The following is a 16,305-nucleotide window of genomic DNA, read 5'->3' as shown; positions in this document are numbered from 1 at the left end:
AAAAACAACCACATACCATATTTTAATAATCATTTATAATACTCAACATAAAAAACATATACACATAGAAAAAAAAAACTTTCAAAATATATATATTCCAATTCATTTCTCCACTAAAATTGGCCTGTATTGACATCCTCTAGTGATGATTGACGACTTGTTGAGATTAAAGTTTCAAAACTAGTCAATAGATGACTTTGACAATGGTCAATAGCATCACAAATCATCAAATAAATAATAAAAAACATTGAGAGAATTGACTTGTAATTCTATCCATATGTTTACTATCCCGGAGGTCCAAGGACCACACACTACGGCAACTAACTTCAAGGAATCTCATGTGGTGTCATTGAAAATACCCGATATGTCGCCAAGTGGATCGGGTTAGCGTTGTTTCAGCGTCGCCAGTCTCCACGAGTCTCCTCCCTAGAGCTTGAGTGCTTCCATATCTTGTGACTAGGTCGTTGTTTTAGGACTATCTCAATGTTCGCACAGTTTCAGGAAGTAGAGGAAGCTGTAACAAATCGACAAAAGGTTTCTGTTTTCTAAGTGTCTGCGCAGTCGTATGACGATGTAGCGGTTGAAGATGGAGGATCAAAATATCAGTGATTTCGATGCATGGAAAATTCTTGGTGTAAGAACAGTGCAAGCATGAGGTGGGTATAAGTTCTGCATCTGTGGAGAGGACAGAGTCCAGGGTTGAAGGAAGGGCCTGCGAAGGTATAGCAGGAGGGGTGCGGGCGATGTTCCCCGACGTGCATTTACACGTGAGCTTTCACGAGGTTGCGTCTTCTACCACATAACTTGGCCGATTCTACGTCGCCAGAGGATTTTGTAGGCAGTGACGAGATTTCCTCTCTTGTCTTCACTTTCCTTTTGGTGTGTCCGCAGCTTTGCAGCGAATCAAACGAAACGTTTCGCTTTGTGAACAGCAGAGTTTGATAGATCTTGCTGAGAGAGTAAGTGGGAAGTCATTGCGAATTGATTTTCGATCATTCGGTTGAGGGTGGAGACCGTGATCCAGGGAGTTGTGTTCTCGTGGTGTGTGTTGAAGAGGCGATTGCGTCGACTCTCTCATCATGACTTATTTGAAAGTTTCGGCCTCGGCTTTTTCTTCGCGAACATACAACATCATCATTCTTTGCCTCACTAGTTACATTCTCGTAGACTTCGTGTTGTATCATTGGGGGCCGCCGCTGCAGTTAGCAGATGGAGCTGGAGCGGTCCAGACTTGGGGGGCTGACGAAATAGACCCTATCTGCGAGTCGGCGTTAGGTCACTTGAAAGTTGGGCCCCAACTTCCAGCGGCGAATGCATGGAAGCAGATGAAGTGGACTGGAGCCCCGGCGTATTGTCCCGTGAAGGGACAATTGATCGAAGCTCTGGATCCCTCCAACAATTTTCGCCGCGGGTTCGCCTTAAAATTCGTCACTGATGTAGAGGATATAAGACCTTATTGCTTCCCTGGCTATATGGGGCCAAAATCGACCTCAACAAAAGAGCACGCCGCGTTTATCTAGATATGGGCGCCAACGATTTCCGCACAAGCGTTACCTGGTTTTCGCAGATGTACCCCTGCGACTTTACCGAGGTCCATGCCTGGGAGGTCACACCAAACCGCTTCAAGATTCCTTCACCAGGCTTCAACGAGGACTCCAATTGGGGTCCCGAGAATCCTCATGCCACACGCGTCCTCAGAACGCCGCAAGTCCTGGACTGGATGACGAAGCGTATCAAGCAATACAGTACATTTGTCGCGGATGCCGATGACGAGACCTCCGTCAACATCACACGGTTCATCAAAGAGGAGCTGAAACTCACCTCACAGGACACGGTGGTGGTGAAGATGGACATCGAGGGAGCCGAGTGGCCCATTTTGCAGAGATGGTTGAACGATCCCGAGATGGCGCAGATCGTCGACGAGCTATTTGTGGAGGTTCACTATCACCACCAGAGCATGCTGGATTACGGCTGGGGTCATTTCTCTCGCACTCGCCAGGAGGCCACCCAGCTGATGGCCAGCCTCCGGGCGAAAGGCTTCTTCGTCCACCCTTGGCCGTGATCGGCTCATCGCTCCCACAGCTTCACCAGTTCAATTCTATCGCAGATATGTCTAGATTAGACCACAAATAGGTTGTCCATGAGCATGAAGTAGATCATATTGTAGGTGAGGATCAACAGTCTTCTCTGGTGAGGTAGAAACACCCATTCTTTAAAACACAATAACTACAAATTTCCTACATCGATGGTTCTGCTGATCCTAAATTGAAGTGTTGGCTGCTCATCGTGTCGGCGATCGGGACAATGTCGGTAGGCGTTCGTCGTTCGAAGTAGCAGAGCTATGCAATCGGTTACTGTTTGTGACGTGCTCTTCTCCCTCTCTTCTAGGTTTAATAACTGACCTTTAACTCTGCTAGTTTGAATTTTTTTGAGTAATGTTGATGCTAAAGCATTCATTCCTTGCTTCGTATGTGTTGATTTGTGGCATGCTTTTATGGATCTTAGAACCTTATGCATTTACTTCTAGTCCAATTGCAAATCCATGTGTTACATTGGTATCTATACATACACTTTACATCTACTACACAGAATGTTGAGTGACAGTGCAACAAATAATTCTTTCTCTCTATCTAAACATATATCTATACTAGCAAATATTGCCTAGCTTGCACTCAACTTCTAAATAGTTTGTGCCATTTGTTTGTGCCACCTTTGGATACTATACAAATCATCCAAGCTTTTACTGTTAGGCTTTCAAAGTTGTCTTTCTTACAAATCTATTGATAAATCTGCAAGGTGTCACCCTCAAATCCTAGAGAGTCTTTGTACTTTCCAATTAGAGCCTCTAAGCTTCAATAAATTGTCCAAGAATCACACTTGCTGCATTAAAACAAATTGTTAGGCTTGAATTCATGCATTTATATACACCCATACTTCAACAACACCATATAAGGAGATGAAGGTAAGAAATTAGAAATTGTATGGAATCCACTATAGCCACAAAAGTAACTTTGGCTTTCATAATTTCAATTGGAAGCTCCTGAGCACCACACCTAATAATCTTGCAATGCTATTCTTAGCAATTTGGAGCAACAACATGCACATTTTGATCTCTAATTGATCAAAAGTTGAGTTATTGCTTCATACTTGCTTCACTTTTAATAAAAACAATGAGATATGCAGCCAATTAGAGATGGTTTTTGTCTTTTTGAATTCATCCCATTGGTTTATGTCCTAAATTATTTTATAAGATATAAATATATATATATATATATATGTTTGTATTCACTACTATTTTGTGTATATGAAAAAAATATTGTAATAACTTTAAACCATTTTTAGCAAATTTTGAAAAAAGTAGTGTAGTAATTTTGAGAATAATTTGATTGAAAAGATATTATAATCTTAATTTTTGAACCAGTATAATATCAAAGTGATTCTTGATTATAAATATATATTTTATAAACATTAAAACATTTATCTTTACTTTTTTAAAGACTACATCAAATTACTTTGTAAGGTATTAAAATCTTATTAAGCATATTAAAATATATCTTCTATAGATTATTCTAGATCTTTAATATTAATATTTTGTATATTATTACTAATAAGGATTGTCAATATTCATGGAACATAGTGCTTTAGAAAAAATATCACCAAAAATAAAATATTCATATCTAATATAACAAACAAAATATTTGAATATCTTTACTCACACAACGAATGTACATTTAATATTATTTAATCATAAAATACAATACCATGCATTTCTCAACCTATCAAAAAGATCATTGCTTTAAAGCAATGTAAAATTCTTAATCTTAAGTATTATCAAAGATATGAATCTTAAAGAATCAAAAACTTAATATACTCTTATATAAGTAAAAAAAATAGATATTCATTCAAAATTAATATAGCATTGAAACAAAAATGACTATTACTTAAGATAAGAAGACTAAAAAGTCTTGAAATAAGACTAAGGACTAGAAAGGCATTAACAAGAGTGAAGAATGCTTTACTCTTGCTTCTATATATACTATCTAATTAGAAGGTATGTGGCCACATTTTATAAGACCTCTAATACATGTCCAACTTACAAGACATGTATCTAACTTATAAGACAAGTTTCTTATATGTGTGCCACATAATTATCTTTTTCTATAAGCTACTAGCACATGTAACATGCGGCTAACTTATTAGCAAAGTTTTTATCCTACTAATCAACTAAGAACATATGTAAAGTCAAATATGTTTCTATAAAGCTTTTAAGAAGCTTTGCTATAAGATAATATCAAATCTATCAACATTCATTGTTTATTTAATACTTCTTATTAAGGTAAATATGTATCTCTATGACATTATTTTCCTTCTCCATCTTTTTTTCACTTTCTATGAATGACTTTTATAAAGAATGGCAATTATATGTTGAGAAAGTCAAAGTTGTATCAAATTATATTTGCCACATATTTTGATCATTATTCTCTTTGAAAATAGTTGATAGATTGTCTCAGGTATCGATAGTGTCTCATATTAAGATAAAAATACCACCCTATTAATTGGTCATTGTTAAGGCCTTTATAACTTGCTTTAAATAAAACATATAGAATATTGTTGAAGGTGGTTCTTACTTCTAATAATATCAGTAAGTATCAAGAGTCTCTTCCAAGGTTGTGATACCAAATACGTTGTATTTTGCTATATATTTGAAGAAACACATATAATTCTTGAGGGCCTTCATTTCTATTGTATTGCCTTAAAGATTGTAAAAATCACAATGTCTTATCTAATAACTCAACAAACAACATTGCTTGATTTGAATCTATTGGTTGTTGATTCTATATTTTTTTTAGCACCACAAATATACAAAAATTATAAATAATTATAAAAAATAGAATATAATCTTTCTTGAATCACATTTCTTATATAGCAAACCAAATATTTGCAAGATATATGATTATCACTAATATCATATCTATGCCAATGAATAAGATATTTTAACTTATTTCGGCACTATCTTGAATTTAAGACTTCTTCAAACTTATATTCTTGGTTATTATCCATTTTTATAAGAAGATTTAGCATTTGTTGTTTTTTTAGTTTATTTATTATCTTATATGGTTTAAAAAGAGATACATAGAACACAAAATGGATCTTCATAGACTTTGGTAGGTGCAATCCATAAACAATTGGATTAATTTGTTTACATATAGGAAATAGTTCATATCTACAATAATTCAACTTGTTACAAGAACAAATAGTCTTAATGTTATAACAAAGTAATTATACCTTGTTGCTAATATAGAAATGAGGTTGTTCTTTGTAATAAGCATTTGCATTGATCTTTTGTTATTCTTGAATTTTTTTAAATTGTCTCTTTATTGTTACATGTAGCTCTGATAAATGATTTGTTAAATCTTCTATTGTAGGATTATCAACTTTTAAAAAGTCAAAAATATCAAATTATAGATAATAACTATAATTGAAAAAAAGGTGTTTATTGAGTAGAAGAATGTATCGTATTATTATAAATAAACTCTACCAATCACAAAAAAATTATCTAATTGTCTTATTGGTAGTTTATGATATACCTCAAATACTATTTCAAAACTTAATTTACTACTTCTTTTTATTCATCAATTTGAGGATGAAAAGCCAAAGATATTTTTATATTTATTTTTAGAATCTTGAAAAGAATATTCTAAAATCTTAATACAAATTGTATCTCTCTATTCAATGTAATATTCCTTAGCAATCTATGATAGCAATAGATGTTGTCAAAAAAAAGCTTAGCTATTTCTTTACTTATAATAGATTTTTTATATAATACAAAATATGCCATCTTGGTGAATCAATCTACTATTACAAATATAGAGTCAAAAGAATTTGAGACTAAAAGATTTGTAAAAAGTCAATAGAAACAAAAGACCGTGATTATTTTGAAATAGGTAATGGCTGAAGAAGTCTATAAGGTCAATGACGAGGAGTTTTTGATTTTGAAATAATGTCACATGATTGTACAAAGTCTTTAATTGCCTTCCACATTGGAGGCTACCAAAAATCTTTAGATATTAGTTCCAAAGTTTTGTTGTATCCAATATATTTGGTTGTCACGTTGTCGTGTTGTAACATGATTATATGGTAAAAAATGATAATATGGATCATATTATAGAAGAGCCAAGTTAAAAGATAAAGTAGAAAAATATAGATAAAAGATAGGAAGGTAGTAAAACTTTTAGTAGTAATGATGTCTTTTCAGAAAAGTGACTTCTATTTACTTTGTAGAATTATAAATAAGGCAATACAAAGTAGATTGAAAAAATAAAAATATATATACATCTTTAAGAAGAAGTTAAGAATAAATCCTTGCAAATATTACCTAGAAAAATTAGATATTGATACCCAAAGAGGATCAGTTATGAACCAGAGTCAAAATCATACTTTGAGGCAGAAAACCAAGCTCCAACAATGATTCTTAGGTTTTTTGGTTGATTAGAGATAGAATTAGAGATCAAACTTTATAGAGTATTGATAGGCATTGATTTGAGGTGATTTGGTTTTGTATTGACTTTGTAAGAGCTTTGCAAAGTCAAGGTTTGTTTTGGGTGACTTTGGATTTATGAAGTAAAATAAGAAATACTTTTTGAAGAATTCTGTAAGTTTGGCAATAGATCTATAAGTGAAATTTTGAGAGTTTGTGGATATATATGTGCTCAATATATGTTGTGAGTTTGAACTTGATCAAAGGATTGGATTGAGGAGTATTGAGATTTTAAAGGATCAGGATCTTAGGAAGTAGAGTTTTAGATCTAATAAGGATTTTTAAGATTTCTTGTAATTTGTTAGTTGAATTAGAGTAAAAGTTATGTATATAGATAGTAGACTTTTTTTTCTACATATGTGAGGATTTTGAAAATCAATTGAAAGGTTCTATAAAGAGATATTGGCATTGAAAATTTAACATTTAGATTAGAGAACATGCCAACATTCAAGCAGATTTTAGGATTGATCTTTTTTTTAGAGATTTCGATCTTCTTCAAAATATTTGTACTTATTTTCAGCTTAATTGTTAAGAGGTGTGCAAAATTTTAATTAAAATCAATGGTTCATTTATTAATTATTCAGGTTTAAATTTATTGTAGGAATTACTTGAAATTATTTAGAATTTGATTAAAATTTGTTTAGGATTCGATTAGGGTTTGGTTGAGATTTGGTTAAGATTTGTTTAGAATTCGATTAGGATTTGGTTGATATTTGGTTAGGATTTGACTAGGATTTGGTTATGGTTTTATTAAGATTTTTTTAGAATTTAATTAAGATTTTATTAGGATTTGATTAGGGTTTGACTAGAAATTATTTAAGATTTTATTAGGATTTATTTAGAATTTGTTTAAGATTTTATTAGGATTTTTATAGGATTTGATTAGGATCTGGTTAGACTTTGACTAGGATTTGATTAGGATTTGATTAGATTTTGACTAAGATTTAATTAAGATTTTTATTTTAATATTTTATTTGAATTTTTATTTTAGTATATTTTTGAATTTTTATATTATTTCTTTATGATTTCTTGAAAGGATTTCTAAGAATTCTTTGTATTTCTTGTATAATTCCTTTGAAATTTTACTTGAATTTGATCAATATTTGATTATATTTGCCAATTTTTAATTATAATTTGTTTAAGAATCTATTAGAGTTTTTAGGACTTGTTGTTGCAATTTTCTTTTTATCTTCTACAGCTAGGTGCTTGATGCATTCTCAAGCCAAACTTCTCGTAATACAAAAACATACATACATATTTATTCTAATATTTACTTATATGATTAAGTAGAAGTAAATAAAAGTAGATTCATTTTATAATATTTTTTAAAAAAGCTTCCTAGAAGCTTTATAGATCTTGCTTTGACTTTATATAATGACTTTTTATGATGTGATTTTTTAGTCTTTTGAGCAGCACAAGAGTGTAAAGATATTTTAGTTCTTTAAGATTCCTATCCTTGAGAATGTAACAAAAGTACTAACTTATTATTTTTGTCTTGTTTTAGAAGTATGGATTATCCTACCTTTATTGTTATGTTTTGAAGGTTGTGGATTATCTACCTTTGAATAATTTTTTTAATTTTTTAAACATCGATTTTTTTCTTAAAGAGAATAAATATCCCTCTTTTTAGAAATTTTTATTTGATATTAAACATTGCAGATATCCTTCTTCTAATTTGATTTAAAGATTTATCAAGTTATTTGAAATGGAAGGAAAAATTATGTATGTTACACTTGACAAAAGTGAGAATAGATTTGCAAGTATTGTAAATCTTTATAAATTTGTCAAGATTCATAGGATGAAAATTACATGCATCATCAGTGCCAATTAACAAAATACTAATCATATGTTCATAGAAGAGGTTTAGAGTTTGCATCAAGAAGTCATGGAATTGAAGGAAATAAGTATATCAATCTTACAACCAAATCTAGGAAGTTTTTCTTCTATAAATATAATGAAGACAAGGATTAATATGCCTGAAAAGTATAATAGAACAAGATCAAAATTTTGAGAATTTTTACAATAAGTCAAACTCTCTATAAGGTTGCATCTCTTCCAATATCCTAATGGATTTACTCAAGTTGGGTTCAAAGGTGCATTTCTATTTAGAGGTATTCTTTCTTAATTATACCTTTAATTGAAAAAGATTTATGATTCTTTTATGATTTGAATTTATTTCTAGAAGTTCTTACAACCACATTTTGAAAAAAATGATTAAGAAAGAGTAGTAAAGACAAAAAATTTACTTTTATAATAAAGATTATAGTGAAACAACATATATACTATTAAATTCTAAAATCTTCTTTACAATGTCGAATGCAATGATAAAGTCCTTATCAATCAATTTTGATATAAATTGAAGGATAACATCAAAGATTTATTATTGAAAATGTCAAAAGAAATATCTTTGGAATAATTTATTGCTCAAGCCATTGTATGTAATAATTGATTATTTAAAAGGCATCAAGAATAAAGACTTGATTGGAGAAGAACATATCAAGTAATAATAGCAGCTCTTAGGTTTTTAAAAACTTATTTATTAATACCAAATTGAAAGCAAATTGATATGGTATATTTTAAATTTCTTACTAAATAAGAAAAGATTCATTGTTGTTAAGAGAATTTATGCTTATATTGTAGAAAATCCAAGTACACTATTTAATATTATCCAAAGAAGTAATATAATCATAAAATGAGGAGCATGATTGCCAAAGAGGTCAATGTGTCAAAAAACAAGTCTTTCTAGTTATAATAGAGACTGTGCGGTTAGAATCTCTTGCAATTCCTAATAAAGGTCCTATTTTCTCCTAAAGCCCCTCAACTTGTTTTATAATAGAAGTTTGTTTACGACCAAAAAATCACAAAGTCTTAACCTTACTGGATTCAAGAGCCTCAACCTATTTCATAGACAAAAGCTTTGTCAAAAAATAAGATATAGCTTTTGTTAAGAAAACCAAACCTATGCATGTAGAAATAATAGATGGTTGTTTATTATCTTCTGAGGATATTACACATAAAACTATTTATGTAGAAGTAGAAAGTAGTTGTTATAATAGTTTAATAATATTTAATGTGATTAGATCTCTTTCTAATCTAATTATTTTAGGATTATCGTGGTTAAAAAGATATAATCTTGAAATAGACTAGATTTCTTGCAATCTTGACTTTACCTATAATTTAGTCTAAGATTATATTAGGTAAGTAAAAATCCATAAAATCCAAAATATTATTAATAGGTACAAAATCTTTCATGCATGTTTCAAAAGAAGGATCAATTTTTATTATATATGCTATATCTATTGTTAATAGAAAAAATATTTAAAGTGCCATTTCAACTAAATACGAAGATTATTAAGATATCTTTGAAAAGAAGAATACAAATATTCTTTTAAAGCATCTTTTTTATGATTGTTCCATCAATCTTGTAAAAAGAGCTTAAGAAGCATTGGAACCAATCTATAGCCTATTATAAAATAAGTTGGCTACATTCAAAAAATACATTGATGAAAATTTAGCTAAGAACTTCATATACCATTTTAAATTTTCAATCAGGACTCTTATCTTATTTGTGAAGAAAAAAGACAAATCTCTACCAATATGTATGGACTATCAAGGATTTAACAAGATTACTATTAAGAATAAGTACCTTTTATCCTTGATTTCAAGACTTCTTCATCAACTAAATCAAACAAAGATTTATACAAAAATAAATCTATAAAGAACATATAATCTCGTATGCATTAAAAAAAGAGACAAATACAAAATTACATTTTGAATCAAGTATGGACATTTCAAATATAATGTCATGCCTTTTGGATTCATGAATGTGCTAGCTGCTTTTCAACATCTAATAAATGATATTTTTTCGTAAGTTTCTTAATAACTTTGTCTTCTATTACTTAAATGCTATCTTGATCTACTCTAAGTAAATAAAAGAGTATAAATTTCATGTTTATTGTCTATTAAAAAAACTAAGAGATGCAAGATTATATGCCAAGATGAAAAATTGTGTATTTTACACTACTCAAGTTGACTTCTTATGATACTTTATTTGAAACAATAATCTTATGATAGATCCTAAGAAGATTCAAACTATTATTGATTAGAAGATTCCAATAATAGTTAGAGATGTGTAATATTTATTGAATTTTTTTAATTATTATTAGATCTTGATCTAGAGGTTTTTTCAAATTACCGTCCTTCTTATACACTTGATATGTAAAGATAAACTTGAATGGAGCAAAGAAGTTGAAGCATCTTTTGAAGCCTTGAAGATAACATTTATTTTTGCACTAATCTTATATTGCATCAACTTTTTGAAAACATTCATTATAGAAGAGAATGGCTATTGCCACAATACTTTTTACTCAGTGCACAAATTTTTCCGGTGCACATCAAAAATATGCTAAGCATATAAATAATTAAATTATGTACACAAAATTTGTGTCATTTTAGATTTTAGGATTTTTGTGTGTCAAGTAAAATGTATTGAGGTAATAGCCACATACTTATCTAAATAGATGCATAAAACTTTGCTATGGATGTTATTCTGTTACAAATGGAAAAAATTGATAAGTTCTTTTTGGTAGCTTTTTATTTTAAGAAATTTTTAGCAGCTCAAATTAACTATGAGATCTATGACAAAGAACTTCTTTCAATGATGGATTCATTTCAAAAATAGCATCAATATCTAAAAGATACTTCTAATCTAATTATAATATATATAGATTATAAAAATCTTGAATACTTCATATCAATATATGTTTTGATTTGCCATCAAACAAGTTGGAATATGTCATTATTAAGATTTGATTACAAGATTATTAATTGATGTAAAAAATAATAATATTTTTAAAACATCTTATCTTAATATTCTTATCTTACATCAAAAGAAGAAGATGTAAATTTTGATCAATAAAGAATGATCCTCTTGAAGCCAAAGCATTTTCATTTTTGAGCAATAAAATCAACATTGACTATTGATTCAATCTTTGTCAAGTAAATACAATCAAGTATGCCTTTTGATTCTCTTATTCATGATATCAAGAATAATTCTTTTAAATCTCATGATACTTTTAAGTTTGAATTTAAGAATAATCTATCCTATTTTAAGTAGTAATTATATATTCCAAAAGGTAAAGTATGATTATATGTTCTTCAAGCTCATCATGACTTTTCAACACTCAGACATTTTAGATACAATAAAACTTTGAAGCTAATATCAAGTGATTTTTAGTGGCTTCAAATGTAGAAGGTAATTAAAGACTTTGTACAATCATGTGATATTTGTTCAAGATTTAAAACTCTTTGCTATCAATCTTATAGACTTTTTTATCCATTATTTATTTCAAAATAATCATATTCTTTTGTTTTTATAGATTTTATCACAAATTTTTTAATCTTAGATTTGTATGATTCTATATTTGTGGTAATAGATCATTTTATTAAGATGGCATATTTTTTACTATGTACAAAATCTATCATAGGTGAAGAAACAGCTAAATTTTTCTTGAATAACATCTATTACTATCACCAATTACCTAAAGATATTTTATTGAATAGAACTTTTGACTTTTTATAAAATTAATAATCCTACAACAAAAGATTTGGCAAATTTTTTATGCAAGCTACATGCAATAATAAAGGTACAATTAAAAAGATTAATGTAGATACCTATTGCAAGAAATAACTATAATTTAATGTGGATGATAAAATATAGTTACTTTATCACAATATCAAGACTACTCATCTTCGTGACAAGTTAGACTATTATAGGCTTGAATCTTTTCGTATTTGTAAATAACTCAATCTTCTTATTTATCAATTATATCTACTAAAATCTATGAAGATCCATCATATATTCCACATATCTCTTATTGAGCCATATAAGATAATGAATTTTTTAGGAAGAAGAAAAATGCCACCTCATCCTATAGAAGTGGATAATAATCAAGAATTTGAAGTAGAAGAAGTCTTAAATTTAAGGTAGTACCAAAATAGATTAAAATATCTTATTCATTGGCATAGATATGGTATTATTGAATACTTATAGGAGCTAGCAAAGAATCTTGTAAAATCAACAAAGAAGGTTGAGGCTTTTCATTGATGACATCTATCAAAATCAAGATAAAGAATATCAAATCTTTTCTATAAAAGAAATAAGATCCAAAGAAATTTGCATTCTACTTTCTACTCTTGTTTGTAACTTTTGTGTATTTGTAATGCTAAAGAGATGAAGAACCAATAACCAGCAAATTAAAATTAAGAGCTATCACTTACTGACTTACTAGACAAGACTTTATAATTATTACAACCTTCAAGATGACGTAATCAAAATGAAGATCCTCAAAAATAACATATCTTTCATTGAATAGATGTCAAGATATAATGTATTTGGTATCACGACCTTGGAAGAGATTGCCAATATTTGATGATTTTATTAGAGGTAAAAATAACTCTTGATGTTGTTCCAAATGTTTTATTTGAAGGAAGTTATGAAGGCTTTAAAAACAATCAAATAACATGTTAGTTTTATCACACTGATATGACACACTATTGATGGTTTAGAAGACTTATCAACCAACTTTGAAGAGTTCAAAGATCAGAGTATTTGGCAAACAAAATTTGCCACATCTTGAATTTTATCAATATTTGTTGACCGCTTTTCATTGAACTCTATTTTCAAAAAGAAAAAAATATCATATATATATATATATATATATATATATATATATTTCTAATATTTATATATATGATTAAATAGAGGTAGGTAAAAATAGATTTATTTTGTAATATTTTTTAGATGTTGCTTTAATTTTATATGCATTTATAGTTGTTTGATAGCTTAGAAACTTGGTCAAAAAGTTAACCACGTATTGGCAGCTTACAAATTAAGCTAAGTATGTGGCATAAATATAAAAACTTATCTTGAAAGATAAAATATGTATCTTACAAAGTCAACATGTTTTGATGGTCTTATAAGACATCACCTTGTAGCATTTAGTTAAGAGTATATATGGATGTAAGAATGAATCCTTCTTCATTCTTATCAATGTCTTTTTAGTCCTTAGACTTATTCCAAAACTTTTTAATCTTCTTGTCTTTGACAATAGCCATTCTAGTTTAATACTATATCATCTTTGAGTGATTTTCTGGTCTTTTGAGTGGTACAAGAGTATATTGATATTTTAATTTTTTGAGGTTCATTTCTTTGGTATTAGCTACTAAAAAGTCATAAAAAGCTTAGAAAATACACAATTATGCTTTGTCTTTTAGAATATATAATTATTCTTCAAAATAGAGTAGATTATTTTTGAACTCAAACTTAAAAGTATTATGAGATTTAGAAGAGTTATTCTTAATATCATAAATAAGAAGATTAAAGGAAATATTCAATTGAATTTGTATGAAAAATATTGAATCAAAAATTATTATTGATTTCATTTCTTAAAGATGAAAATGCCTTGACTTCAAAAGAATTGTTCTTTGTTGATCAAAAGATGCATTTTTTTTATACAAGATAAGAATATCTAAAAAGAACATTTAATAGTCATTTTTTTTGAGTTGATAGATAATCTTGATAAAGACATGCTCCAATGGACTTAGCAAAAATTCAAGTACTTAAGATTTTTATGATTTATATACATGGTGATTGGATTAGAAGCACCTTCTAGATAAAGATGTTATTCTTGATATGAGTCCATGATTATAAGAAGCTCTTTATTGTGGATCTTGTAATAAATCTTAGATACTATAATTTTTTAGAATAGAAAGCTATAAAGTAGAGCTTCTCATTTGCTCCTATTTAAGACAAAATTTTACCCATAGCAAAGTTTGATGTTTTTGTTTCTATAAAAAAATATATTAAAAAAAGTGATGCAAAAGAAGATTGGTATAAAAATAAATGATGTCTTTAAGGCTTTAATAGATGCTTTAGCTTCTTTATTTTACTCAAGAGTTTGTTTATATGTCAAACAAGTAAAGAGAGTCACAACTTAAAAAATAAATTGATAAAGTTTCAGTAATAATTAGCAAATCTCAAAGAACATTGTACATTTTTTTTATTGTTTTTAGAATCTTTGAATCTATAATAGTTTTGACTTTCTTAGGATCTATTATAACACCATCATTTGAAATAATGTATCCTAAATAGTGAAGTTGAGTAGTGTAAAGTATACATTTTTTTATTTTAGGATATAATCTTATATCTTTTTATTTTTTAAATATACAATGATCATAAAATTTATATTATTTATATTTTTAGAATATATTAAAATATTATCTAAATAATAAATAATAAATTTATCAAGAAATTTACAAAAGATATTATTCATTAAATGTTGAAAAGTAGCTAATGCATTTATAAATCTAAAAAGTATGATATTATATTTGAAATTCCTATACTTGATTCAAAATGTAATTTTTTATTCATCTCTTGCTTTAATACGTATTCAATTGTATATTCTTTGTAGATCTATTTTGATATAGATCTTTGCTTGATTGAATTGATGAAAAAGACTTAAAATCAAAGACAGAATATATCTATTCTTGATGGTGATCTTGTTGAATCCTTGATAGTCCACACATATCTATAGAGATCTATTTATTTTCTTTACAAATAAGATAAAAGTCGTTCCTCAAATTTAAAATGGAAAATGAAGTTCTTAATCAAGTTTTCAATTAATATATTCCTTAACTACAACCAAATTATTCTATGATAGGCTATAGATTGGTCTGAATGGTGGTTGAGCTCCTTGTTAAAGATCAATTAAATAATCATAGAGACAATGCTTTGAAAGAATATCTGTATTTTTTTTTTCAAAAATATCTTAAAAATCTTAATATTAGCTTAAAATGCTACTTGAAATCTTTTCTCTATCAAAATAGGTGTGGCATATATATCAAAAGCTTATCCTTCTTTTGCAGCATGTATAAAAGCTCTTGCACCTATCAATAAGGATTTGGACATATTGGACTTATAGATTTCTATTTGATTAGTAAAATAATGGACTAAACTATAAGAAAAATTAAGATTACAAAAAATTTAGTCTATTTAAAGATTATATTTTTTCAACCACAATAGTTTTATAATAATTAAATTTTAAAAAATTAATTATATTAAATATTATTAAGCTATTATGACTATTAATTGCTACATATAAAGGAAAAATTTCATGGATAACATCTCCAAAAGACAACAAACAACCATCTTTTATATCTACATATACAAGTTTTATTTTTTTGACTGGGGATATTTCTTACTATTTGACAAAGTTTTTATCTATAAAACATGCTAAGGCTCTTGAATCTAATAAGGCTGAGATTTTATGATTTTTTGGTCCTAAATAAATTTCTACTCTACAAAAAGGTAAAAGATATGAAGAGAGCATAAGACCTTTACTAAATATTACGTAAGATTTTAGCTGCAAAAACTCTATTATAGCTAAAAAAAACTAGTTTTTTGGCACATTGTCTTCTTTGGCAACTATGCTCTTTATTTTGTGGTTGTGTTATTTTTTTGGATAATGTTAAGAAATATTCTTAGATTTTCTATAATATAAGTAAAGTCTTCTTGATGACATCAAGACTTTTCTTACTTAGTAAGAGAATTAAATCATATCATATCAATTTGGATTGATTTTATTTTTAATAAATAAGTTTTTGTGAATTTAGAAATTTTTGTAATGATTTAACTTATACTTCTCCAACTAAATCTTTATTCTTGGTGTCTTTCAAAGAGTCAATTATCACAAGAAATGGCTTAAGCA

The sequence above is a fragment of the Physcomitrium patens genome, chromosome 15, assembly GCF_059467195.1.
Source record: "Physcomitrium patens ecotype Gransden chromosome 15, ASM5946719v1, whole genome shotgun sequence".
NCBI classification, from domain to species: domain Eukaryota; kingdom Viridiplantae; phylum Streptophyta; class Bryopsida; order Funariales; family Funariaceae; genus Physcomitrium; species Physcomitrium patens.
This window is presented reverse-complemented; position numbering follows the sequence as displayed.